The sequence below is a fragment of the Chionomys nivalis genome, chromosome 7, assembly GCF_950005125.1.
Source record: "Chionomys nivalis chromosome 7, mChiNiv1.1, whole genome shotgun sequence".
NCBI classification, from domain to species: domain Eukaryota; kingdom Metazoa; phylum Chordata; class Mammalia; order Rodentia; family Cricetidae; genus Chionomys; species Chionomys nivalis.
Window position 1 is genome coordinate 3,457,207 of NC_080092.1, and position 27,796 is coordinate 3,485,002.

The following is a 27,796-nucleotide window of genomic DNA, read 5'->3' on the forward strand; positions in this document are numbered from 1 at the left end:
TTCAGTGGCACATTTGCCTAGTTATATGTGAAGCTCTTGGTTCCCTTCGCACTAAAACCTAAATTAATAATAATAACATGAATACACGGAATTCTGGATTTCTCACCAGCAGTTCATGAATTCCTAGGTCAATTCTCTTGTTGATAGGAACTGGCCCCTAAGAATTAGGAAAAGACTGTGCTGTCAGACAGGTATAATGCTACAAAGTAGCAAGTTGTGGGAGCAATTAAAAAACCCACTCCACCTCCCAGCAGAACTGCATTTGCTGTCCTAACAAATATTAAAAGAAGAAACACCAGGCTGGAAATGTATGTCTTGGTAGAACACTAAAAAATAAAGAGATCAGGCTCCTTCCCTCTTTTGCTTTCTTGGCGTGCATACACGTTTTCTCTGTTTCTCTCTCTCTTTCCTTTATCTCTTCTCTCTCTCTCTTCTCTCTCTCTTTCTCTCTCTCTCTCTGCCTCTCTCCCTCAATAAAATGCTTTATGCCTAACAAAAATAAAATAAAATAAAATAAAATAAAGAGATCAGGCCATGGTGGCACAGGCCTTTAATTCTACCGCTCAGGAAGCAAAAGCAGATGAATCCATGTGAGTTCAAGTACAGCCTGGTCTACAGAGCGAGTTTGAGATTAGCCAGGGCTACAGAGTGTGACTCTGTCTATGATAATGATGATGATGATATCATTAAAATTAAATATCATTATTATTAAAATAAGACAATAATTCAACAAATCTAAATTCCTGATGCAATTATTTGTGACTGATAAACCAAATGTAGCTAGTCTAATCTTGAGAATAGGGTGACTGTGGTCTCGCATAAGTCTTTAGTCCCAGTTCAAGGACAATGAGCAGGAGATCAGCTTCAGCCTGAATAAGTTAGAGAGACTGCCCCAAAGCTGACAGCTAAAAGAGGCCTGGGATGTTGCTTAGTGGCAGAACATTGGCCTAGTTTATGAAAGACTTTGGGTTCAGTCCCCCAAACTAAATAAACAAACAAAAGAATAGAAAAGAAAAACAAAAGAAAGATTTTAAAAAATAAAAAGGGCGTAACATAAGTCAATATTTAGTTGGGGGCTTCATCCCTGCCCCTGGCATCCATTTTTAGAATGTTGGGCAGAAAACTCCATTCCAAGCTCCCTCCCCTGGGAGTTGCCTCAGTCCAAACTCCACCTCCGAGAAAGCCCGCCAAACGGTGACCCCTCCTCTCTGAAAACTATATGTAATAAGAACAGATATTAAGTATAAAAATTAGAATTACAACCTGCATAAACAATATTAAGGAAGAAACATGTGCTAAATGTTTCAATAATTACTCTATCCTAACGAGTCAAAGTCTTATATTAGAAATGGCTTGGCCAAGTCATAGAGAAAAGTAACTATGACTATCTAGTCTTCAACCCATTGAAGGCCTGAGAAGGGAGATACTACTTGAGAAGACAGGAAGTGCGATCAAGTAGCTTCCAAAATGTGCAGTAGATGACAGAGACAACTGGCTACCTGAGCAATCACCCAAAGTCTCATTTGCAACATTAGAGCAACCAACTTTGGTTAAGACCTAGAGTAACTGACAGACTGTTTTCAAAGACAGGAAAAATTTCAAAACTGTCTTACTCTATCTTGGCAATGTTTGGCAGTCTTTTTTCTTGTATCCTGTTTGTTCAATCCAGACACTGTACATTTTGTCAGTGGTCGAGGCATGGGCAGTTCCTTGCCCAAGGTCAGTATTGCCAAGAAAACAAGCTCAAAGTGGAGTGTCTTCTTTCGGTGCTCAACATTCTCTCAGGAATAGATCGCTGCTGCCAGGAACAATTGTGTCTCATGTCAACAAAACCCTAAATTATTTAAATGCTATGTTCTACAGTTCTTTGAAGTGGTTGAAGATTACCTATCTACGTAGAATACAATCTCTATGTATCTAAAGAACCTGATTAGTCTAACTATAAGTATGACAAACATGGATGACTATTGACCTGTAATACTTAATACCTGTATAACTTAGACTAAGACTTTATATTAGAATATTAAACAATCTTTAAACAATTGTGCAGTAAATGGGGACAATGACCTCCAAATGTAAACAATGTATAAGTATCTTGATCAGAGGTAGAAATGTATCATGCAATATGATAAATATATCCTAAAATTGTATCAACATACAAAATGTCTTAAAAAGAGGTAGAAACATGCATGCATATAATCTGACAAAATAACTTTGATAGGTGTACAAAAATTGTAGACAGACATAGGCGTATATTTAATATAACAAATATAATTTGAATTTATATCAATATACAAGAATCTAATGTAAATTCTCTATAAATAATAGATCACAAGTATTAACTCTATTACTCACTACTATTATTATTATTAGTGTAAATAAGCTCACACTAATTTATTATGCTTTTCAATTACTTTTATTTTGATCCCTGAGCCTACAACGTTTTCACCCCAACCCCTAATAATCAACCCCTAACTGATGTCCTTAACCCTGAGGACAAACTTTGTTGTGAGAAGGGCCATTGTCTTCTAGAATTACTTCCAGCTGTCATAAGGGACAATGTTCTTCTTATAGGAGCCTGTGAAAGTAAAATGATAGTTAAGTGTAGGGGAGACCCAGCCAATCACCTTGCTAGCAGGGGGCGGGGTCCCCCGAGGATATTTTTTCTTATAAAGATTGCGGGCTGCGCTCCCAGCCGGCCCTTCTTCTGCTTTCCTGCTCTCCGCTGGAACTTCGGTTCTGTGAGTCTTTCCCTAATTAAAGCTGAATATTTTATTATAATTTCCGTCTGACTTTCATTTACACCGGTACACCTGGCGCCCCACATCAGGCTTTTTTGCCCCGCCCCGAGCAGCTGGGGACGTAGTCTTGAATTTTAGTTTGAGAGAACTACACGTCCCAATCTCGTAGCCCTCTGCCTGGGTCCTAAAATTACAGCACGTCCCCGGCCCACTGCCAGATGCCCCGCTGTTTGCCCCGCTATTTTTTAGTTCGTGACTCGGACCCCAGTGCCGAGTCCCAAGATACACTCGGCACGCACGACATAGCCTGCAGGGCCCATTCCGCCCCGCCCACCAGACCTACTCGCCTCTCCCTACCTGAATTAGCTCAGGTGCCTGCAGTTTTGCAGTGTTAGGGCGGTTCCCCGTTTGTTCCACAGCAGCAGATTTGGTCTGATATAAAGGGACTGCTTCCGCGACCACTCTAACTCCTCAGGCAGAACAATAACTTTCAGTTTTGAGTTGTTTCAAACCGGCTCTGACTTCGGCCATGTGGACTCAGGTGCATTTCTTTTGCCACAACTGGCAGGAACCGGTCATTACAGGTAAAAAATTTTCTTTTAAATACTGATTTGATTGAAAATGTCTAAAAACGTTACCATTCAAGATTTTAACAGCCTTTTTGATTGTACCATGTGGGAGATTTTACAAGAGGTGTCTGTCACCTCACATCTATGGATTTTTCTAGGATTCGTAGTCTTCCTTGGTACTATATGGTTTGATAATAGAAATATGATAAAGTCTTTACAAGACGAATCCAGGATTCTTAAGGCAGAGGTTGAGTGCTTAAAAACAATTGAGAATGACAACAATCTTCTCAAGAATCAGTTTGAAGTTCTCCAGGCAGAGAACAGATCTTTGTTTAACATGACTCGATCAGCCAGGCGGTGGTGGCGCACGCCTTTAATCCCAGCACTCGGGAGGCAGAGGCAGGCGGATCTCTGTGAGTTCGAGACCAGCCTGGTCTACAAGAGCTAGATCCAGGACAGGCTCCAAAACCACAGAGAAACCCTGTCTCGAAAAACCAAAAAAAAAAAAAAAAAAAAAAAATGACTCGATCAACTGAGCAAAATTTAGAAAAGGTACAGACTGATGTTAAGGAAAAATTCATTACTATGGAAGAGGGAACAGCTGATTTGGATCATAAGCTTCAGTCCCTTTCTGTAGGAACTGAAACATTAACGGCTGATATTAAGGAGAAATTCATCACTATGGAAGAGGGAACAGCTGATTTGGATCGTAAGCTTCAGTCCCTTTCTGTAGGAACTGAAACATTAACTGAGAGAATCAAAACTGCTGAATGTGACAATCAGATTTTGTCTAAAGCTTATGACAGATTGGCGGAAAGATTGTCAATACAAGAAGGCACAGTTTATGCCATAAAAATTATGTCCAAAGATGAGATGTTATCTCTAATGGACAAACTTCATACTTTAGAATCCTCAATGAAGGCTTTGGAACATAATTCTGGACAGGAGATTCAGACATTGCAGAAGGCAATGGTGAATAGAATTGAAAAGATTGAGGAATTTCTAAATTCTGATGAAGAGGAGCTGGGGTAGAAAGGCAAATTTTAACTACATCTGTGGGTAAATCTCTCCGGGACAATTCCCACAAAGCTCTACCTACAGCTCTACCTGCATTTCCAGTAATAACAACAGAGAAAGTGGTTGGTTCCAGAAACCTAGGGTCATCAAGGAAGATACATGGGAGCCTGTCCTATGAATGATCTCAAAGAAATTAAACAGGCTGTGATGACTTTTGGGATGCACACCTCCTTTGTTACAGAGATACTGAAATCTTGGGCCACAACAAACAAAGCCACACCCTTTGACTGGCTACAATTGAGTTCTGCGGTCCTTGAGAGTGGACCACAATTGAAATGGAAATGTTTATTCAGGCAAGAGGCTAGACTTTTAGAACAGCAGGAAAGAGCGAAGGGAATTGACATTTCCCTAGATAAAATTCTAGGTTAAGGGCTCTTTTCCGACCCTCAGGAACAAGCTAATTTTGACGAAAACACACTCTCCATATGTACTACAGCAGTCTTAAGGGCTTGGGACAGGGTACAAGACCCAGGGCAGAAATTGGAATCATTTGTCAAAGTTAAACAGGGTCAGAGAGAACCCTTTAGTGACTTTTTACAGAGACTGACTAAGGCTGTACAAATAGGGATATCTGACCCAGAAGCAAGATGTATAATGATTGAGTCTTTGGCTTATGAAAATGCAAATGTGGAATGCAAAAGGATCTTGGGGCCTTTAAAGCTCAGATCAGCGCCCTTGGAAGAATTAGTCTTGCATACACTGAATGTTGATACATTTGACTATGGCACTGAAGCATGGGTAGAAGAAGCAATTTCCAATGGTAAAAGGAGACACCAGAATACCAAATGTTTTAATTGTGGCAAAATGGGTCATATGAAAAGGAATTGTAGAGAACGGATTTTCAGAAATAATAATAATACATCTTCTAGAAATAACAGAAATAGGAGGACTCAGCCTTCAGGTTTATGTAGAAGATGTGGAAAGGGCAGACACTGGACGAATGAATGCAGGTCTACAAGAGATAGACAAGGCAACTTGATACAGACGGGAAACGTGAGAGGGGGGCCTCACAGGCCCCCATGGCAAACATGGTTCAGTCATTTCCAGTTACTGCAGAGAACGTGCCTCGTCAGGACAATTAGGAAGCCCCATGCCTACTGTTACAAGCAATAATGATCAGAAAGATGAGTTCCGTGTGTTTTGGCTAACTTCTATAAATGATCAAAGACCAAAGCTGAGTGTGTGTAAATGGAATTTTTATTACTGGCCTGCTGGACACAGGTGAGGATGTAAGTATCATTACCCCAGAATCTTGGCATCCGTATTGGCCTCTTAAGAATGTAAATGTTCGGCTTTGCAGACGCCGCTGTCCCTTCTCACCACGTTCTGCAGCCATGGTCAACCCCACCGTGTTCTTCGACATCGCGGCCGATGGCGAGCCCTTGGGCCGCATCTCCTTCGAGCTGTTTGCAGAAAAAGTTCCAAAGACAGCAGAAAACTTTCGTGCTCTGAGCACTGGAGAGAAATGATTTGGATATAAGGGTTCTTCCTTTCACAGGATTATTCCAGGATTCATGTGCCAGGGTGGTGACTTCACACGACATAATGGCACTGGCGGCAGATCCATCTACGGAGAAAAATTTGAGGATGAGAACTTCATCCTGAAGCATACAGGTCCTGGCATCTTGTCCATGGCAAATGCTGGACCAAACACAAATGGTTCCCAGTTTTTTATCTGCACCACCAAGACTGAGTGGCTGGATGGCAAACATGTGGTCTTTGGGAAGGTGAAAGAAGGCATGAACATTGTGGAAGCCATGGAGCGTTTTGGGTCCAGGAATGGCAAGACCAGCAAGAAGATCACCATTTCCGACCGTGGACAACTCTAATTCTTTTGACTTGCGGGCTTCTTACCCACCAGACCATTCCTTCTGTAGCTCAAGAGAGCACCCCAGCCCCATCTGCTCACAGTACCCTGTAATCTCTGCTCTCACTGAAGTTCTTTGGGTTCCATATTTTCCTCATTCCCCTTCAAGTCTAGCTGGATTGCAGAGTTAAGTTTATGATTATGAATAAAAACTAAGTAAGAACTGTGAAAAAAAAAAGAATGTAAATGTTCGGCTCCTGGGAATTGGAACCCTATCTCGAGTAAGGCAGAGCATGAGATGGCTTGAATGTATAGGGCCAGAGGGACAAATAGGAAAATTAAGGCCATATGTAGCCAATATTGCAATGAATTTATGGGGTCGTGACCTATTACAACAATGGAATACCCAAATTAACATTCCTGCTACTTCTAGAGCCTATATTTCTGAGAATAATATTAAAAGATATTACAAACGGAGAAAACCGGCCATTCGGGCTGTACAAGAGCAAGCAATTGATGTCCCTTCAGAGATACCAACAGCCTTGCCTCTAAAATGGTTGACTGAGAAACCAATATGGACAAAGCAATTGCCTTTAGCTGAGGAAAAGTTACAGACTTTAGAACAGCTGGTACAAGAGCAATAAGATGCTGGACATATAGAAGAATCTACCAGCCCTTGGAATTCTCCTGTATTTGTGGTTAAGAAAAAATCAGGTAAATGGAGAATAGTGAGAGATCTCAGAGCTAGCAACAAGGTTATTCAACCTATGGGCCCTCTGCAATCTGGAATTCCTTTGCCCTCATTATTGCCAAAAGGATGGCCTCTCATAGTTATTGATTTAAAGGATTGTTTTTTCACTATACCTTTACAAAAAGAAGATAGAGAAAAATTTGCCTTCACAGTGCCTACTTATAACAATTCTCAACCTTCAAAGAGGTACCACTGGGCCGTCTTCCCCCAGGGTATGTTAAATAGCCCCTCCCTGTGCCAATATTTTGTGAATCAACCATTGCAAATAATACGCAAGAAATTTCCCAAATCTATAGTATATCATTACATGGACGACATTTTGGTATCCGATTCAAACATGGATACCTTGAACAGACTGTTTGAAGAAATAAAGATACTTTTACCTACATGGGGATTGCAAATTGCTCCTGAAAAGATTCAGAAGGGAAATTCTGTTGATTATTTAGGTTATAAAATAGGTCTGCAAAAAATTAAGACACAAAAGGCACAAATTAGGAGAGATCGCCTACGAACTCTTAATGACTTTCAAAGACTGTTAGGAGACATTTCCAGTCTACGACCAGCTATTGGGATAACACCTGATCTAATAATTCATTTGAACAAAACCTTGGATGGTGACAAAGATTTAAACAGTCCCAGAGAATTAACAGCTGAAGCAGAAAAGGAACTGACAATGATTGAGGGAAAATTAAACAGGCACATGTGGACAGGGTGAATCCAGAGCTCGACTGGATTCTCGTCATACTACCATCAAAAATTTCTCCTACAGAAATTTTAATGCAGAGAGATGATATTATCTTGGAATGGATCTTTTTACCACATAAACCAAGTAAGAAACTGAAAACTTATGTGGAAAAAGTCTCTGAGTTAATTATAAAAGGCAAGTTGAGACTTCATCAATTAGCAGGCATAGACCCAGCAGAAATTATAGTGCCTTTCACTGCTGATGAACTAAAGAAATTATGTGAAGATAATGAACCATGGCAAAGAGCTTGTGCTAATTTTTTGGGAGACATTAATAACAACTATCCAAAAAGCAAGAGGCTTAACTTCATAAAGAGAACTTCTTGGATCCTTCCTCGAATTGTCCGTGATGCTCCACTAACTGGAGCCCGTACATTCTATACTGATGCCAATAAATCAGGGAAGGCAGGTTACAAATCAGAAGACTTGGGTAAGGTGGAACAAAGTCCTTATGATTCTGTCCAGAAGGCAGAATTATATGCCATTCTTATGGTGCTAAGGGATTTTAAAGAACCTATTAATATAGTTACTGATTCACAATACGCAGAAAGAGTTATTTTACATATTGAAACTGCTGAATTTATACCTGATGATACAGAACTAACCTCATTGTTTATCCAGGTACAAGATTTGATCAGGAACAGGCTTTGCCCTATGTATATAACGCACATCCGATCCCATACGGGTCTGCCAGGTCCTCTAGCACAAGGTAATGCAGAAATTGATCAATTATTGATTGGTAGTGTGCTACAAGCCTCTGAATTTCATAAAAAACATCATGTTAATAGCAAAGGCTTGAAGAAAGAGTTTTCTATTACATGGCAACAAGTTAAGGAGATTGTAAAGAAATACCCTACTTGCTCTTTCTATAACCAAACGCCGCTTCCTGCAGGGGCTAATCCTAAAGGCACTCAAAGGAATGAAATTTGGAAGATGGATGTGTTCCACTTTGCAGAATTTGGCAAATTAAAATATGTTCATCACACCGTTGACACTTATTCAGGCTTTCAGTGGGCAACTGCTTTAAGTTCAGAAATTCAGTAATCACTCATTTCTTAGAAATCATGGCTATCATGGGTATACCTACACAAATAAAGACGGATAATGGTCCTGCTTATGTCTCTAGGAAAATGAAACGGTTTTTTGATTATTACAATATCAAGCATGTTACAGGTATACCTTACAATCCTACAGGTCAAACAGTCATAGAAAGATCAAATCGAACTATAAAGGATATGTTGAACAAACAGAAAGGGGGAAAACACCCCCAGAAATAGGTTACATAATGCTTTGCTAACCTTGAATTTTCTCAATGCTAATGAGAAGGGAACAACAGCTGCAGAAAGACATTGGATAATGGAAAAGTCTACTGAACTAAATCAACCAGTTTATTTCAAGGATGTGCTGACCTCACAATGGAAGCCAGGAGATGTGCTGCGTTGGGGAAGGGGTTTTGCTCTTGTCTCCACAGGTGAGGAAAAATTGTGGATACCGTCAAAATTAATAAAGGTTGAGTTTGAAGAAGAGAAGCCACTTGGAAAAGATAAATAACAATTCATTCACAAGGATGGCGATCATACTGATGGTAAGAAATACAGATAGGTTGGGGGCAGGGTTCTTTTCTTATCTCCACAGGAAAATACTCATCTTCAAAGAATTTAAGGGACCCTGAATATTTAATTACTGATGAATGGAAACTAGTTACGACACACTAGGGATCAACAATAACACTAAACGTGTGTTGTAAGTATTAATTTTTTAATATATGTCTTATCAAATATTTCTTTAAAAATGTGTAGAGCTGGTTTTGGAGTTGGACTATGGCTCAGTCCCTCTTCAATTCCAAGCCTGTTGATAAGAGATATCTCAGAGTTTCTGTCTCAGGTCAGGAGCCATGAAATGGGACAGAATAAGAATAATTAATGCCAGGCGGTGGTGGCGCACGCCTTTAATCCCAGCACTTGGGAGGCAGAGGCAGGCGGATCTCTGTGAGTTCGAGACCAACCTGGTCTACAGAGCTAGTTCCAGGACAGGCTCCAAAACCACAGAGAAACCCTGTCTCAAAAAACCAAAAAAAAAAAAAAAAAAGAATAATTATGTACTTGATAAACTTTCTTTGCCTTTCCTCATATCTGTGTCTTTCTTTATATGTCAGTATATGTCCTTGTTGTTAATGTTTAAATTTTCCATTTTCCTACAGTAATCTTTAAAGTTTCCAGGATGAAGGTGGGATCCCACGACATCAAATCAATCTGGTTTTTATGACGTCATGAATTTTTTTTTAAGTGCTAAAATTAGACCTGTTTTTTCTGGTGCCAACTGCACGAGACAATTTCTAATGTGCACATTTTTGACAACACTCTGGCTGGACCTTCTCAAAACACTCAGAGACTAGTTACAATTTTCTTAGGTCAAAGGTTAATTTGGGAATTTTACCATCATTTGCTTTCACAGGAGCCCCTAAGAAGACCGTCGCCCCCATATCAGCTAGAAGCAATCTTAGAGGACGACATCCCCTCTCCCAACAGAGTTTGTCCTCAGGGTTAGGGACATCTTTTAGTGGTTGGTTTAGGGTTGAGGGGATGGGGAGCTATTTTATGGAATTAGGGGTATTTTCAAAAAAAGGGAGGGGATTAACTGGTTTGATGGGATGATTGGTATTTGTGAATTGCTGTTTTTAGAAAATTGTATTGGTACTATTTCTTGTATATTGATATATTGAATATTGAATGTGAGTGTTCCTACCTCTATTTTTGTATAAGAGTATGCTTATAACTTTGTCTATATTGTATTGATACATCTACCATATTACAATGTACCTCTGATACTATTTATATTGTATTGATACATCTACCATATTACAATGTACATTTCTACCTCTGATACTATTTATATAATAACATTGTTTACATTTGATATGTAATGACATTGTTTACAGTTGAAGATCATTGTCTTCATATATTTCACAGTTGTTTATTCTCTTAGTCTTCAAGTTAGATAGGTATTGAGAATTATATGCTTGTCATATTTATTTTTCGGTTAATCAGGTTTTTTAGATACATAGAGATTATATTTAGTATAGATAGTATGATCTTCAGCCTCTTCGAAGAACTGTAGAAAAATAGCCTTTAATCTAACCTAGAATTCTGTGCCAACGAGACACAATTACTCCTGGCAACACCACTCTACTCCCGAGAGAACGTTGAGCACCAGAGACACTCCACTGGGAGCTTGTCTTCTTGGCAGAACTGGCCTTTGGGTTAAGAAAAGCCCATACCTCAACTACTGACAAAGATACAGAATATCCAGAAGTGGATGAAACAGGATTGTCTTATCTTGCCAAGACAGGGTAGGATAGTTCTAAGAAAGTTCCTTGCCTTTAATAATGGTATGTCAGTTATGTTAGCCAAAGTTGGTTGACTCAACATTAAAAACGAGACTTTGGGTGATTGCCCAGGTAGTCAGTTGTCTCTGTCAACTGTTGCACATTTTGGATATCTCTCGTTTGTTAGGTAATATTAATTTCCCTTCTCAGATCTTTGATGGAGTTGAAGATTAGATAATTGTAGTTACTCTCTACATTATTTAGATTCTTTGAAATAGAACGTTTAGTATATTTATTATTTGTTCCTATTGTATATAGTTGTATTTGGTTTGGCTCTATCTTATTTAGACAAAAAGGGGAGATGTAGGGGAGACCCAGCCAATCACCTTGCTAGCAGGGGGCAGGGTCCCCCGAGGATATTTTTTACTTATAAAGATTGCGGGCGTGCTCCCAGCCGGCCCTTCTGCTTTCCTGTTCTCTGCTGGAACTTCGGTTCTGTGAGTCTTTTCCTAATTAAAGCTGAATATTTTATTATAATTTCCGTCTGCCTTTCATTTACGCCGGTACAGTTAAGTTTCAAGATTACTGTCTGGTATAATTGCAAATAGTCTCTGAGTAGTCTATAAGGTTTTTCTGAATTTCTTATTTTGAGTTCTGGCCAGAATGTTGTAAGATGGTTTACCATTTCAGTTAACCAATTTGAAACCATCTTGAGCACCTAGTACCCCAAAATGGTCTAAAAATAGCGCTATCAGCATCATGACGTAATATCAACCAGGTGGAATCATTGTTGTTGGGCCCCATCTTTGTTGCGGGAGGTCCCTCCACTCCTCCAGCCAATAGCCGCTGAGATACCAGCCCATTGGGGCGTGGTCTCTCTCTTTAAAAAAAGCAACCACTTCCCTCCTCACTCTCTCTTTACTTCCTGCTCCATTTCCGGCAACTAGACTCCTTCCTGATTACGCAGAGGGCTGTTGTCTGGGATGGTGATCTGTAAGTTTTTTCCCCTTTAAATAATTAACCATTCTATTCATCATAATTCCAAACTGGTGTGGGATTTGTTTGTGACTTACGCCTTCGCCTTCATCTGACACCCAACATTTGGTTTAGGACCCCTCCTTCCCCCACTCGGCTGCCTGCTGCTAGTTTGGTTAGGCCCAAGCCCTCCCTCCCTCAGCCACAGCCTGTGCCTTGCGGCCTGCGCCTTGTGCGTGGAGCCAGCAGTTTAACATAAATTATCACGCAGTGGCTTTTCTTGCTGCAGTTCTTTATATTTTCCCTTTAAACAACTCAGATTGACTTCAAGTCCCCATGCACCCTATCGTTTGCCTCCCCATGTGGATTTAAACTCCACAGGCCCGTGTAGTCTCTGCCCGCGTGGTTTGCTCTTTTCTGAGTCGTTTTTAAATCTCCCTTGCAAGCACAGCGCTTGAGTGGCACGAACCAGAGTGCAAGCAGTTGCCGAAAGCTGCAACCCCTTGGGGCGACTCTCTCACGTGGAGGTATAAGCAGCTTCCAGGTTGCTCTTCTCTACCCCTGGATTCTGGGTTCCTGGTTCTGTCTATGGAATTGATTTAATTACATTTACTTTGTTGAGAAACTCGCATTTTCCAGTTTTTAACATCTACTAAGGCAGACACTGAAACAGGACCCTGTTTTCGTCGCGACTCGGCAACAGCACCATCTGCTGGATAATAGGTGATATGGCAGTTTTCGTTTCTAACGCAAATTTTACTGCTTTGTTTACTAATAAAATGGAGTATATGATACAAGGTTTATATGATCATGGGGGATACCTTAATTTGCTTGTTACTAGGTTTCAATTTTCTTTTCCATATTCTTTTTTTTTTTTCGGTTTTTTTTTTTTTTTTGGTTTTTCGAGACAGGGTTTCTCTGTAGTTTTGGAGCCTGTCCTGGAACTAGCTCTTGTAGACCAGGCTGGTCTCGAACTCACAGAGATCCGCCTGCCTCTGCTTCCCAAGTGCTGGGATTAAAGGCATGTGCCACCACCGCCCGGCTCTTTTCCATATTCTATCATTAAGGAAGAATATGGCACACCTAAGAACGATAGAATCTTTACGAACTAATAATGAACAACTAATTGACAGGATTAAAATTATTGAAAATCAGAGGTTATCTGAACAAGTGGATACTATGATAGACAAAATTGACTCCATATCCAAGGGTACTAGAAAGTTACCTGAAATGGTTCAGGCTGTTGAATTTGACGTTCAGAAGTTATCACAAAGTTTTGATAAGGTAACAGACAGAATGTACCTCCAAGATGGGAATCTACATGATATACAAGAAAAGTTTAAGGAGGACATGTTATCTTTCTCTTTTCCGATTAATGATGCATACACACGTCACTCACACACACAACACACACAGCCGGGACTCGAACCGGCGACCTCAGGCTCCGCTGGCGGCGTTCCCATCCTCTCAGCCAGCTCTCAGACCATTGTGACATGTTATCTTTGAAGGAAAAAAATAAAGCTTTGGAATCACAGGTGCAGAATGGGGACCAAAAAATTGATACCTCAGTGAAATCACTAGAAACATATACAGGTCAGGAGATTCAGGATTTAAGAGAGACAATGATAAAAAGATTAGAAAAGATTGAAGAAATTATTGGAGCTGGTGAACAGAGTAAGGAGGCACAAAGACAGGATAAAATGCCGCCACCAGCTATTAGAACTGGCTTACCCAGGGTTTTAGCGACATACCCTATACTAAATTCTGACAAAGCATCAACTTCTAAAGGCTCAAAGGGAGTCAAAGAAGTTAGATGGACACCAATAGCAATGAATGATCTGAAAGAAATTAAGCAAGCTATTGTTAATTTTGGCTTGCACTCTGCATATGTTAAGGAAATGATAAGGACTTGGGCTTCTAATGCTAGAGCTACCCCCCATGATTTCCATCAGTTAGTGTCTGCAGTTTTAGATAATGGACCTTCCTTGATGTTTGGAATCTATTTCAGAGAAGAATCCAAACATATGGAACAGCAAGGAAGAGCAAAATGTATGGAGGTTTCCCAAGATCAAATTCTTGGTGCAGGAGAATATGCTGATCCACAGGTCCAAGCTCTTTATGACGATGAAGTATTGTGTCTATGTCACCAAGCAGCTTTAAATGATTGGAATAGGATACGAGATCCAGCAAAAAGGGTTGAATCATATACCAGGATTAGGCAGGGACAGAGAGAACCCTTTATTGACTTTTTGAAAAGATTAATTAAGGTTCTGGACATAGGGGTAAGAGACCCAGAAGACAGACAAATACTTCTTGAATCTCTAGCTTTTGAGAATGCAAACATAGAATGCAAAAAGATTATGGGCCTTTAAGGTCTAGATCAGCACCTATGGATGAATGGATTCAGCATACAATGAATGTTGAGACGTTTAGCTATAATGATGAATCTTGGGTAGGAGAAGCGATTTCCAAAGCAATGAGGAGACATCAAACTGCCAGGTGTTTTAATTGTGGTAAATTAGGACATCTGAAAAGGGATTGCAGGCAAAGAATTTCTAGGAATAATATCTCTTCTGGGAATGACAAAAATAGGAGACCTCGAGCCGGGCAATGGTGGTGCACGCCTTTAATCCCAGCACTCGGGAGGCAGAGGCAGGTGGATCCATGTGAGTTCGAGACCAGCCTGGTCTACAGAGCAAGTTACAGGACAGGCTCCAAAGCCACAGAGAAACCCTGTCTCGAAAAACCAAAAAAAAAAAAAAAATAGGAGACCTCGGCCTTCAGGTATATGTAGGAGATACGGTAAAGGCCGACATTGGTCCAATGAATGCAGGTCAACAACAGACAGACAGAGCAACCCGATATCATCGGGAAACTCCATGAGGGGCCTCTCGCAGGCTCCCAAGCCAACAGTGGCCCAGTCATTCCCAGTCACAGTGGAGAACGTGCCTCACCAAGAAAATTAAAAGCTCAAATTTCCGCTGTAAAAAGTAATACTGGTCTAAATAATGAATTACACATGGAGGATGAGTCAAAAAACCCAGTAGGACAGAGTAAACGTATATTTTGGCAGACTTCTATTAATGATCAAAGACCAAAGCTAAGAGTCTGTATAAATGGCACTTTTATTGAAGGCTTATTAGACACAGGTGCGGATGTAAGTATCATTACTCCAGAATCTTGGCATCCAAATTGGCCTCTTCAAGAGGTAGATGTTCAGTTCCTGGGAATTGGAACCCTATCTCGTGTAAAACAAAGCACAAGATGGGTTGAATGCATAGGGCCCAAAGGGCAAATAGGAAGACTAAGGCCATATATAGCCAATATTGCAATAAATTTATGGGGGCGTGACCTGCTACAGCAATGGAATACCCAGATTAACATTCCTGTAGTTCCAGGAACTCATAATTCTTGGAAAGACATGATGAGGTATTATGGAAAAAGGTCACCAGCCATTCAGGCTGTACAAGAACATACAGCAAATACCAAACCTTTAGAGGTACCAACAGCCCTACCTTTAAAATGGCTAACTGAGAAGCCAATATGGATCAAACAGTGGCCTCTAGCTGAAGATAAATTACAGACATTGGAACAACTGGTGCAAGAGCAACTAGATGCTCACCATATTGAAGAATCAACTAGCCCTTGGAATTCTTCTGTGTTTGTTGTAAAAAAAAATCTGGTAAATGGAGAATGGTGACAGATTTAAGAGCTGTCAACAAAGTAATTCAACCTATGGGCCCACTATAATCTGGAATTCCTTTGCCTTCTCTATTACCAAAAGGTTGGCCTCTTATAGTTATTGATTTGAAAGATTTTTTTTTACTATACTGTTACAAGAAAAGGATAGAGAAAAATTTGCCTTCACAGTGCCTACTTATAATAATTCTCAGCCTAATAGGAGATATCAATGGACTATCCTCCCACAGGGTATGCTCAATAGTCCTACATTGTGCCAATATTTTGTAAGTAAACCATTGGAAATAATTCGTAAACAATTCCCCAAGTCCATAATTTATCATTACATGGATGACATCTTGTTATCTGATTCAAATAAAGATACTTTAGAAAGGATGTTTGAAGAAGTAAAGAAAGTCTTGCCTAGGTGGGGATTACAAATTGCCCCTGAAAAGATTCAAAGAGGAAACTCTATTAATTACCTCGGTTACAGAATAGGGTTAGAGAAAATTAAAACGCAAAAGGCACAAATTAGGAGAGACCAGTTAAAAACTTTTAATGACTTCCAAAGATTGTTAGGAGACATTGCCAGTCTACGACCAGCTGTTGGGATAACACCTGATCTAATAGTTTATTTAAACAAAATGGTGATAAAGATTTGAATAGTACAAGAAAACTGACAGCTGAAGCAGAAAAGGAACTGACAATGATTGAGGAAAAATTACAGGAGGCACATGTGGATAGGGTGAACCCAAATCTTAGCTGCATCCTAGTCATATTGCCTTCCAGAATTTCTCCTACAGGGATTCTAATGCAGAGGGAAGATATTATTTTAGAGTGGATATTTATACCTAATAAACCAAGTAAAAAATTAAAAACTTATGTGGAAAAAGTCTCTGAATTAATTATAAAAGGTAAGCTGAGACTTCATCAACTAGCAGGTGTAGACCCAGCAGAAATATAGTGCCTTTTACTAACTGCTGAAGAAATAAAAAGGTTATGGGAAGACAGTGAACCATGGCAAAGAGCTTGTGCTAATTTTTTGGGAGAAATTAATAGCAACTATCCCAAAAGTGGTAGACTTAACCTCATAAAGAGAACTTCTTGGATTCTTCTTAGAATTGTATGTGATGCTCCAATAACTGGAGCCTGTACGTTCTATACTGATGCAAATAAATCAGGGAAAGCAGGTTACAAGTCAGATGAATTGAGTAAGGTGGAGCAAAGCCCTTATAATTCTGTCCAGAAGGCAGAATTAATTATATGCCATTCTTATGGTGCTAAGGGATTTTAAAGAACCTCTTAATATAGTTACAGATTCACAATATGTAGAAAGAGTAATCTTGCATATTGAAACCTCTGAATTTATACCAGATGACACAGAGTTGACTTCATTGTTTATCCAGGTACAAGACATAATAAGGAACAGGCTTTGTCCAATGTACATAACACACATCTGATCCCATACAGGTCTGCCTGGTCCTTTAGCACAAGGCAATGCTGAGATTGATCAATTATTGATTGGAAGCATGTTGCAGGCCTCAGAATTTCATAAAAAGCATCATGTCGATAGTAAAGGCCTAAAGAAAGAATTTTCCATTACATGGCAACAAGCTAAGGACATTATAAAGAGATGTCCTACTTGTTCTTTCTATAATCAAACACCGTTGCCAACAGAGAGTAACCCAAAGGGTACTAAGAGAAATGAAATCTGGCAGATAGATGTGTTCCACTTTATGGAATTTGGTAAATTAAAATATGTACACCACACCATAGACACATATTCAGGTTTTCAATGGGCTACTGCCCTGAGCTCAGAAAAGGCTGATTCAGTAATCACACATCTATTGGAAGTTATGGCCATCATGGGTATACCTGCACAGCATATGTATCTAAGAAAATGAAATGCTTTTTTGCTTATTATAATATAAAACACATTACAGGTATACCAAATAATCCTACAGGTCAGGCAGTTATAGAAAGATCAAATCGTACTATAAAGGATATGCTGAACAAACAGAAAGGGACCGAATATACCCCCAGAAATAGATTACATAATGCTTTATTAACCTTGAATTTTCTTAATGCTAATGAGAAAGAAACGACAGCAGCAGAAAGACATTGGATAATGGAAAAGTCTGCTGAACTAAATCAACCGATTTATTTCAAAGATGTGCTGACCTCTCAATGGAAGCCAGGAGATGTGCTATGTTGGGGAAGGGGTTTTGCTCTTGTTTCTACAGGAGAAGAAAAATTGTGGATACCATCAAAATTAATAAAGGTTCGATTTGAAGAGGAGAAACCTCTTGGAAAGGAGAAATGACAACTCATCCACAATGATGATATTCATACAGGTGGTAAGAAAAACATATAGAATGGGGGCAGGGTTCTGTTATCTCCACAGGCAAACACTAATCTTTGAAAAATTCAAGGGACCCTGGATGTTTGGATACTGACAGATGGAAAAACACCTGCCCAATAGGAACTATCAAGAAAACTGAATAGATTGTGTAAGTAAAATATACTAAACCATATTTCTAAATTTATAGAGCTGGTTTTGAAGTTGGACTCTGGCTCAGTCCCTCTCCAATTCCAAGCCCGTTGATAAGAGAAAAACCCAGAGTTTCTGGAGTTTCTGTCTCATGTCAAGAGCCATGATATGGGACAGAAAGAAATATGAGTTTAGAAAACATCTTTGCTTTTCTTCATATCTATCATACTTTTCATTGAATATATCTATCATGCCTTTCATTGAATATATATATATATGTCTATATAATTAATGTTTAAGTTTTTTACAATGAACAATGAGTTTTTCCTGCAGTGACATTTGAAGTTTCCAGGAAGAAGATGGGGCCCCACAACAACAACTCCACCTGGTTGATATGATGTCATGATACTGATAGCGCTACTACAAGACCTGTTTGGGGTACCAGCTGCACAAGACAGTTCTAACTTGGTTAGCTGAAACGGTGCACATCTTATACAACATTCTGGCCAGACCTGCACAAAATACTCAGAGACTATTTGCAATTTTAAAAGACATTGATCTTGAAATTTAACCATCATTTTACTTTCACAGGATCCCCCAGAAAGAACGTCGCCCCCATGACAGCTGGAAGTAATTCTAGAGGACGACGTCCCCTCTCCCAGTAAAGTTTGCCCCTGGGTTTAGGGACATCATTTAGGGGTTGATTATAATTAGTATACGGTTGAGGGTTGGGGGAGGAATTTTATAAGCTCAGGGATCATTTGAAAAAAAAAGGATAATGGGATGATGGGATAATAGATTGGTACTTGTTGGTACTTGTGAGTTATTGTTTTGAGACAAATATATTGGTATCGATTCTTATATATTGATACAAAGTGAAATTATATTGACATTGTATGCATGCATGTTTCTACCTCTGTTTAAAACATTTTTATGTATTGACATATATTGTATTGATATATATATAGTATATATTTACCATATTGCAGTGTACATTTCTACCTCTGATTAAGATACTTATATATTATTTGTGTATTGATATATATTTACCATACTGCAATGTATATTTGTACATTGTTTATATGGAGGTCATTGTCCTCATTTGTTGTTTATTGTCTTAGTCTTTAAGTTAGATAGGTAATGAGAATTATATAGATCAATAGTATTCTAAGTTTGTCATTTATAATTAGACTAATCAGGTTCTTTAGATACATAGAGAATATACTCAGTATAGATAGAAAATCTTCAACCTCTTCAAAGAGCTTTAGAAAATGGCCTTTAATCTAACTCAGAGTTGTGTGGTAGTGAGACACAATTGCTCCTGGCAACACTGCTCTATTCCCGAGAGAATGTTGAGCACCAAAGACACTCCACTTGGAGCCTTTTTTTGCCACATCCATGGCTGTCCCGCCTGTGTGACAAAATGCCTCTCAGGTGGTGGCTGTCTCAAAATGAGGGGCTCGTGCTTCCCGGAGCTTGGCCCCTGGCAGTTCCCTGGCAGTCTGCTCGAGTTGAGGTGCCTGTTTAGCCTCAATGATCTCGTTCATTTTGTTCCTGGCGATGGTTTCTTGCATGGACTCTGCTTCTGTTCTATTTTTCTCTTGACAAAAACTTAATCTGGGGGGCTGGAGAGATGGCTCAGTGGTTAAGAGCATTGCCTGCTCTTCCAAAGGTCCTGAGTTCAATTCCCGGCAACCACATGGTGGCTCACAACCATCTGTAATGAGGTCTGGTGCCCTCTTCTGACCTGCAGACATACACACAGACAGAATATTGTATACATAATAAATAAATAAATATTTAAAAAAAATACAAAAAAAAAAAAAAACAATCTGTTCAAGGAACCAGAAAGCATTTCCAACGCCTCCTTGAATACAGAGGAACTGATGCGTCAGTTCTCTCCCTTGATTCAGGCCATTAATGTTATGATTAAGACTCTGGCTCGCTCTCTGGGGGAATTTACAGATAGCCTAGAACAGAAAGAGCCCATGATAGGAGATTTGGTAGAAGATGGGTAAATTATGAAGGAAAATGTATGGAATGGCATGAGTTACCATTTATGGAGAGGCTAGCCAGAATGAGAAACCCCTAATACATTTTAGATAGGAAAGAAAGGCAGGCTATTCTTGATAACATGAAGTCAGTCATTCAATATTGAAACAAACCCTGGAGATGAAGTCCTAAAGAATGGTGTTTGGGTTACCTTGGTTACCTTGAGGATAGATATGATTTAGGGCCATGAGGAAGCACAGTTGAAAAATGGTGTTTGGGTTACCTTGGTTACCTTGAGGGCAGATATGATTTAGGGCCATGAAAAAACACAGTTAATGATGTGAGACAAATTTCAAAAAAAAGCTCTTCCCACCTGGCCCTGACCACAAAACTTGCTAAAAATAATTAATTATTTATAATCGGGCTGGAGAGATGGCTCAGTGATTAAGAGAATTGCCTGCTCTTCCAAAGGTCCTGAGTTCAATTCCCAGCAACCACATGGTGGCTCACAACCATCTGTAATGAGATCTGGTGCCCTCTTCTGGCCTTCAGGCATACTCGCAGAAAGAGTATTGCATACATAATAAATAAATAAATATTAATTATTTATAATCATTTTTCTATGGAAACTTTTATGTCTGCCAACTTCCTTCTGTAATCTCTTAAAAATGATGCTTAAAATTTAATAAAGTTGCAACAGATTCAGATCTCATTAGAGTTATGTCTGTCTGTCATTCGCCGAATCCTGGGTTCTCCTAAGCCTTCACCCCTGTTCTCCCTCGGTCTTCGATCTCCAAGAGAGTCAGTCTGCGACATTTCTTCTTGGCTGAACTGGCCTTTGGGCAAAGAAATGCCCATACCTCAACCACTGACAGAAATACAGAGTGTCTGTGAATGGAAAAAACAGGACTGTCATATCCTGCCAAGACAGGGTAAGATAGTTTTGACAAGTTTCTTGCCTTTAAAAATGGTATGTCAGTTATGTTAGGCCTTAGCCAAAGTTGGTTGCTTCAACGCTGCAAATGTGACCTTGGGTGATTGCTTAGGTAGCTAGTTGTCTCTGTGATTTGTTGCATATTTTGGAAGTTGTTTGATTGCACTTCCTAATTACTCAGGTAACATTATTTTCCTTCTCAGATCTTCGATGGGGTTGAAGACTATATAAATGTAGTTACTTTCCTCTCATGACTTGGCCAAGCTCTTTATTATATAAGAACTAAGCTAGTTAGAATAGGATATTTGTACTTATTGTATATAATTTCATAGTAGGTTTAGAACTCTCTTACTTAAACAAAAGGGGGAGGTGTTGCGGGAGGTCCCTCCGCTCCTCCAGCCAATAGCTGCTGAGATACTAGCCCATTGGGGCGTGGTCTCTCTCTTTAAAAAAGTGACCACTTCCCTCCTCACTCTCTCTTTGCTTCTTGTTCCGTTTCCGGCAACTAGACTGGTCTGGGACGGTGATCTGTAAGTTTTTCCCCTTTAAATAAATAACCATTCTATTAATCATAATTCCAAACTGGTGTGGGATTTGTTTGTGACTTATGCCTTCGCCTTCACATCTTCTTCCTGGAAACTTCAAAGATTAAAGCAGGAAAATTTGTTGTTCATTGTGGAAAACATAAACATTATTCACATAGACATATATTCAACAAAAGATACAATATAGGCAAAACAGGAGGGAAAACAGAGAAACATAAAATTTTTTCTTAAATTCTTTCTTTTTCTGTCCCATACCAGATGGCTTCTGACATGAGACAGAAATTCTCAATTTTTTTAACAAAATGTTTGGATTTAAAGAAGAATAGCCATCATCCAACTCTAAAGCCAGCTTTGAGTTTTAAGTGAGTCTATAATTCTACTGGGGAGTAGATATTAATATATATGTACAGACAATAAAATTTTACCCTATAGATGACCTGTCCTCATAAGTCATATTCCTCTTTGTTCAGTGATCCTTTCTGGATAGTTATCTTTTCTTCTTTAGGCATCCAAATGGTTTTTGACCTTTTTGAAAATGAGTATTGTCTGCAAAGACAAGAACAGAACCTTGCCCCAACCCTTATGAGGCTTTCTTATCACCTATATAATTGTGATATGAGCTGTCCTTTCTTTTTCTCAAGAGGTTTCTCCTTTTCAAATTGAATCTTTATTAATTTTGATGGTATGCATAGCTTCTTTTCTCCTGTGGAAACAAGAACAAAATTCCTTCCCCAACAGAGCACACACATCTGGTTTCCTGAGGAAACACATTCTTGAAATACACTGGCTGATTTAATTCAGAAGTGTTTTCTATTATCCAATGTCTCTCTGCTGCCATTCTTCCCTTCTCATTAGCATTAAGAAAATTCAATGTTAATAAAGCATTATGTAATCTATTTCTAGATATTTTCCATTCATTTCTGCTTGTTTACCATATCCTTTATAGTTCATTTTGATCTTTCTATAACTGCCTGACCTATAGGATTGTTTGGTATACCTGTAATATGCTTTATATTATAATAAGCAAAAAACGATTTCATTGTCTTAGACACATATGCTGCACCATTGTCTGTCCTTATTTGTGTAGGTATACCCACAATGACCACAACTTCTAATATATGCGTGATTACTGAATCCGCCTTTTCTGAGCTCAAGGAAGTTGCCCATTGAAAATCTGAATGGCATGGTGTACATGTTTTAATTTTCCAAATTCTGTAAAGTAGAACACATCCATCTGCCAGATTTCATTCCTTTGAGTACCATTTGGGTTACTCCCTGCAGGTAATGGTATTTGGTTATAGAAAGAGCAAGTAGGACATCTCTTTATAATCTCCTTAGCTTGTTGCCACATAATATAAAACTCTTTCTTTAAACCTTTGCTATTGACATGATGTTTTTTATGAAATTCTGAATCCTTCAGTACACTTCCAATCAATAATCAGTCAATTTCTGCATTACCTTGTGCTAGAGGACCTGGCAGACCCATATGGGATTGGATGTGTGTTGTGTATATGGGACAAAGCTTATTCCTGATTATATCTTGAACCTGTATAAATAATGAAGTCAATTCTGTAACATCTAGTATAAATTTAGCAGTTTCAATATGCAAGACAACTCTTCCTACATATGGTGAATCAGTAACTATATTGAAAGGTTCTTTAAAATCCCTTAGTACTATGAAAATAGCACAAAACTCTGCCTTTTGGACAGAATCATAAGGGCTTTGTTCCACCTTACTTAAATCTTCTGATTTGTAACCTGCCGTTCCTGATTTATTTGCATCAATATAGAATTGGTGTATCCTGTACAATGTGAGGAAGGATCCAAGTAGTTCTCTTTATAAGGTTCTATCACTTTTGGGATAATTGCTATTAATCTTACCTAAAAAAATTAGCACAAGTTCTTTGCAATGGTTCATTGTCTTCCTATGACTTTTTTATTTCATCAGTAATAAAAGACACTATAATCTCTGCTGGGTCTATTCCTGCTAGTTAACCAAGTCTCAATTTCCCTTTTATAATTAATTCAGAGGCCTTTCCTACATAAGTTTTTAATTTTTTACTTGGTTTATGTGGTAAAAAGATCCATTCTAAGATAATATCTTCCCACTGCATTAGAATTCCTGGAATTTTAGGGGAAATTCTGGAAGGCAATATGACTAGAATACAATTAAGATTTAAATCTACCCCATCCACGTGTGCTTCCTGTAATTTCTCTTCAACAACAGATAATTCTCTCTTAGATTTAGCTGTTAATTCCCTGGGACTATTTAAGTCTTTGTTACCATCTAAGGTTTTGTTTAAATGAATTATTAGATCAGGTGTTATCCCAACAGCCAATCATAGACTGGAAATGTCTCCTAACAATCTTTGAGATTCATTATGAATCTTCAATAGGTTTCTCATAATTTGTGTCTTTTGTGTTCTTATTTTATGTAAACCTATTTTATACCTTAGGTAATTGACAGAATCTCTTTGTATTTTTTTCAGGAGCAATTTGTAATCCCTATTTAGGTAAAACTTTTTTTACTTCAAATATTCTTTCTACAATATCTGAATTTTAATCAGATAGCAAAATGTCATCCATGCAATGGTAAATTATAGATTTAGGAAATTGTTGGATGTATTGTTTCCAATGCCTAACTTACAACATATTGGCACAGGGTGGGGCTATTGAGCATTCTCTGTGGGAAAATAGTTCACTGATATCTCCTATTAGGCTGAGAAAACAGTAAAGGCAAATTTTTCTCTATTCTTTTCTTGCATAGTAAAGAAACAATAATTATAAAATGTCATCCTTTATGTAATAGAGAAGGCAAAGGAATTCCAGATTGTAGAGGGCCCATAGGTTGACAGCTCTTAGATCTATCATCATTATCAATTTTCCAGATTTCTTTTAACAACAAATACAGGAGAATTCCAAGGGCTGGTTGATTCTTCAATATGGTTAGCATCTAGTTGCTCCTGTACCAGCTATTCTAAAGCCTGCAGTTTTTCTTCTCTTAAAGGCCATTGTTTAACCCATATTGGTTTCTCAGTTAACCATTTTAAAGGTAGGGATGTTAGTACCTCTGAAGTTTTGCTAGTTGCTTTGTGTTCTTGTACAGCCTGAATGGCTGGTGACCTTTGTTCATAGTACCTTATATTATTCTTCCAAGAAACATGAGTTTATGGGACTGCAGGAATGTTAATTTGGGCATCCCATTGCTGCAGGCTATGACCCCATCAATTCAGTGCAATATTAGCTACATATGGCTTCAGTATTCCTTTCTTTCCTTCCTAACCTATTCATTCAACCCATCTCGTAATTTGTTTCACTTGAGATAGGGTTCCAATTCCTAGGAATTGAATGTCTGCCTCTTGAAGAGGCCATTCTGTATACCAAGATTCTGGAGTAATAATAGTCACATCCACACCTGTGTCCAATAACCCATCAATTACAATGTTATTTATATACACACTTAGCTTTGGTCTTTCATCATTTATAGAAGTCTGCCAAAATATATGTTTCCTATTTCCTACTTGAGTTTTTGTTTTATCCTCCATGTCTATTCCATCATCCAGAACAGTATGGTTTTTTTACAGTAGCCACTGGAATATTAATTTTCTTGGTGAGACATGTTCTCCACAGTGACTGAGAATGACTGGACCATGTTTGACATGAGGGCCTGTCAGAGAACCCCCATAGAGTTTCCCAATGGTATCAGGTTGCTTTGTCTGCCTGTTGTTGATCTACATTCATTGGTCCAATGTTGGCCTTTGTCACATCTCCTACATATTCCAGAGGGTTGAGACCGCCTATTTTTGCCATTCCCAGAGGAGACATTATTCCTAGGAATTCCTTGTCTATAATCCCTTCACAGTTGTCCTATTCTACCACAATTAAGACATTTGGCATTTTGGTGTCTCCTCATACCTTTGGAAATTGCTTCTCTTACCCAAGCTTCAGTACTATAATCAAAAGTCTCAACATTCATTGTATGCAGGATCCATTCATCCAGGTGCTGATCTGACCTTTAAAGACCCAAGTATCTTTTTGCATTCTAAATTGGCATTTTAAAAAAGCCAGAGATTAAATAAGTACTTGTCTAGCTTCTGGATCTGTTACTCCTGCTTGTACAGTCTTAGTTAATCTTTGTAAAAAGTCACTAAATTGTTCTCTCTGGCCTGGTTTAACTCTGGTATATGATTCAATTCTTTTTCCTAGTTCTTGAATTCTGTCCCAAGCATTTAAGGCTGCTGTGTGGCATAGGGAAAAGGTGTATTCATCATATATATCCTGGTCCTGTGGGTCTGATTAATAGCCCTCACCAAGAATTTGATCTTGAAGCCAAGCGGTGGTTGTGCACACCTTTAATCCCAGCACTCAGGAGGCAGAGGTGAGTGGATCTCTGTGAGTTCGAGGCCAGCCCGGTCTACAAGAGCTAGTTCCAAGACAGGCTCCAAAGCTACAGAGAAACTCTGTTTTGATCCCTCCCCCCAAAAATGAATTTGATCTTGGAAAACCTAAAATCCTTTTGCTTTCCCCTGTTGTTTTCATAGCAGCTGTGGTCCATCTTTAAGGACTGCTGAAACTAATCAGAGTCATCGTATCGGGTGGCCTTATTGCTCAAAGCCCATATTTTCACCATTTCCCAAACAAATGGTGAATGCAAGCAATAAGATACTATTTCTTGCTTAATTTCCAATAGATCACTCATTTACATTCTTTGAATACTTTAGGATATTTGGTACCCAATTGCTTCTCAGAGATTACCAGACGTGCAGATAAAACTCTGGGTAAGTCAATCCAGACTCTGGCACATACTGGCAAGGATAAATCCTATTTTGTACCTTCCCTCCCTGCTCATTAGTTCCAATAATTTCCTCAATCATTTCAAATCATTTTACCCCTGCCTTTTGTAAAGTCTGAATCTCCTGTCCTATGTGCAGTTCTAGTGTCCTGATTCATTTAACTTCTGGTCCTTATTCTGCACATATGATTCCAAGGTATGAACTTTGTCCAGTAAAGATAACATCTCATCCTTGGACATTATTTGGATGGTGTGCATATTGCCTTTCTGGAAAAATACCCTATCCATAACCTATCACAACTTTTTAACAGATTCCAATCCAGATTAAATTCAACAGTATGAATTCTTTCAGATAATTTCTCAGCACCCTTTGACATGGATTAAATTTTGTCTGTCAAATTAATGTTATCCTTTTTACTGGTATTAATTCTCTCAGTTAGATGTGTATTATTAGTATGTGAAGACTGTATCATTTTTAAAAACACCTCATTCTTGGCTCTGCTATCAAACCATTTACTGATGGATACAATATGAAAAACAAAGCTAGTTCCCAAAATCAAATAAATGGCTGTATAAGGAAGATCGCATAAGCCTTGCAGAATACCATCCATAGCATAAGCTATTATTGGTTATTAAATGATTATTAAATACCTGAATGGTAATATTGTCAGTAATCATATAACTTTCAAATATCAATTTTCTTACCTCCTTTAGAAAACTTCAGTGAGTAGGTTTGTAATAATCTTTATAGACAGGCATCGCAGTTGCAGCTGCATGGCAGAGACACATGGAAGGGAGGTGGTAAGCATAGACTTGGCCCCACATTGGGTGCCAGATGAAGGGGAACACATCAGATGGACTGAGCGTGAATAAAGGAATACCACACTAGCTCCAAATAGTGTATAATAAGGGGTTCTTTATTAAAAGGGATCTCACAGATCACAATGGGTAACAGGAATGGAATCCAATATCCAGGTGTGGTGAGCAGGAGAGAGAGAGTAAGCAGACCCACATGCTTTTTTGGTATCCAAGGCCACACGCAACTTGCTCCAACCTCTCAAAGGCCATTGGCTGAAGGAGGTTCCCCATCAAGAGATTACATGAATTTCAGAAGAGACTTTGAAATTTGAACTTTTTAACATTGTTGAGATTGTGATAGACTATGGGGACTTTTGAAGTTGGACTAAATGAATTTTGCATTACGATATTGTTACAAGATTATGGGGATAGGAGTGAAATATGGTAGTTGGAATGTAATTGGTCCAAATAATCTCACAGGAGTGCACTAATATGTGGCTGTGTTGGAGAGGATTGTGTTGTCTTATTGTGTGGAGGCCAAAAAATGAAGGCCCATTTCCACCTTGTCTGATGGTCA

At 38.8% G+C, this 27,796-nt stretch overlaps 1 pseudogene; it reads left to right on the forward strand.

The window, feature by feature from the left end:
- The first annotated feature begins 5,718 nt into the window (after positions 1 to 5,718).
- LOC130877850 (peptidyl-prolyl cis-trans isomerase A-like) lies at positions 5,719 to 6,240 on the forward strand (annotated as a pseudogene).
- The last annotated feature ends 21,556 nt before the right edge of the window (positions 6,241 to 27,796 follow it).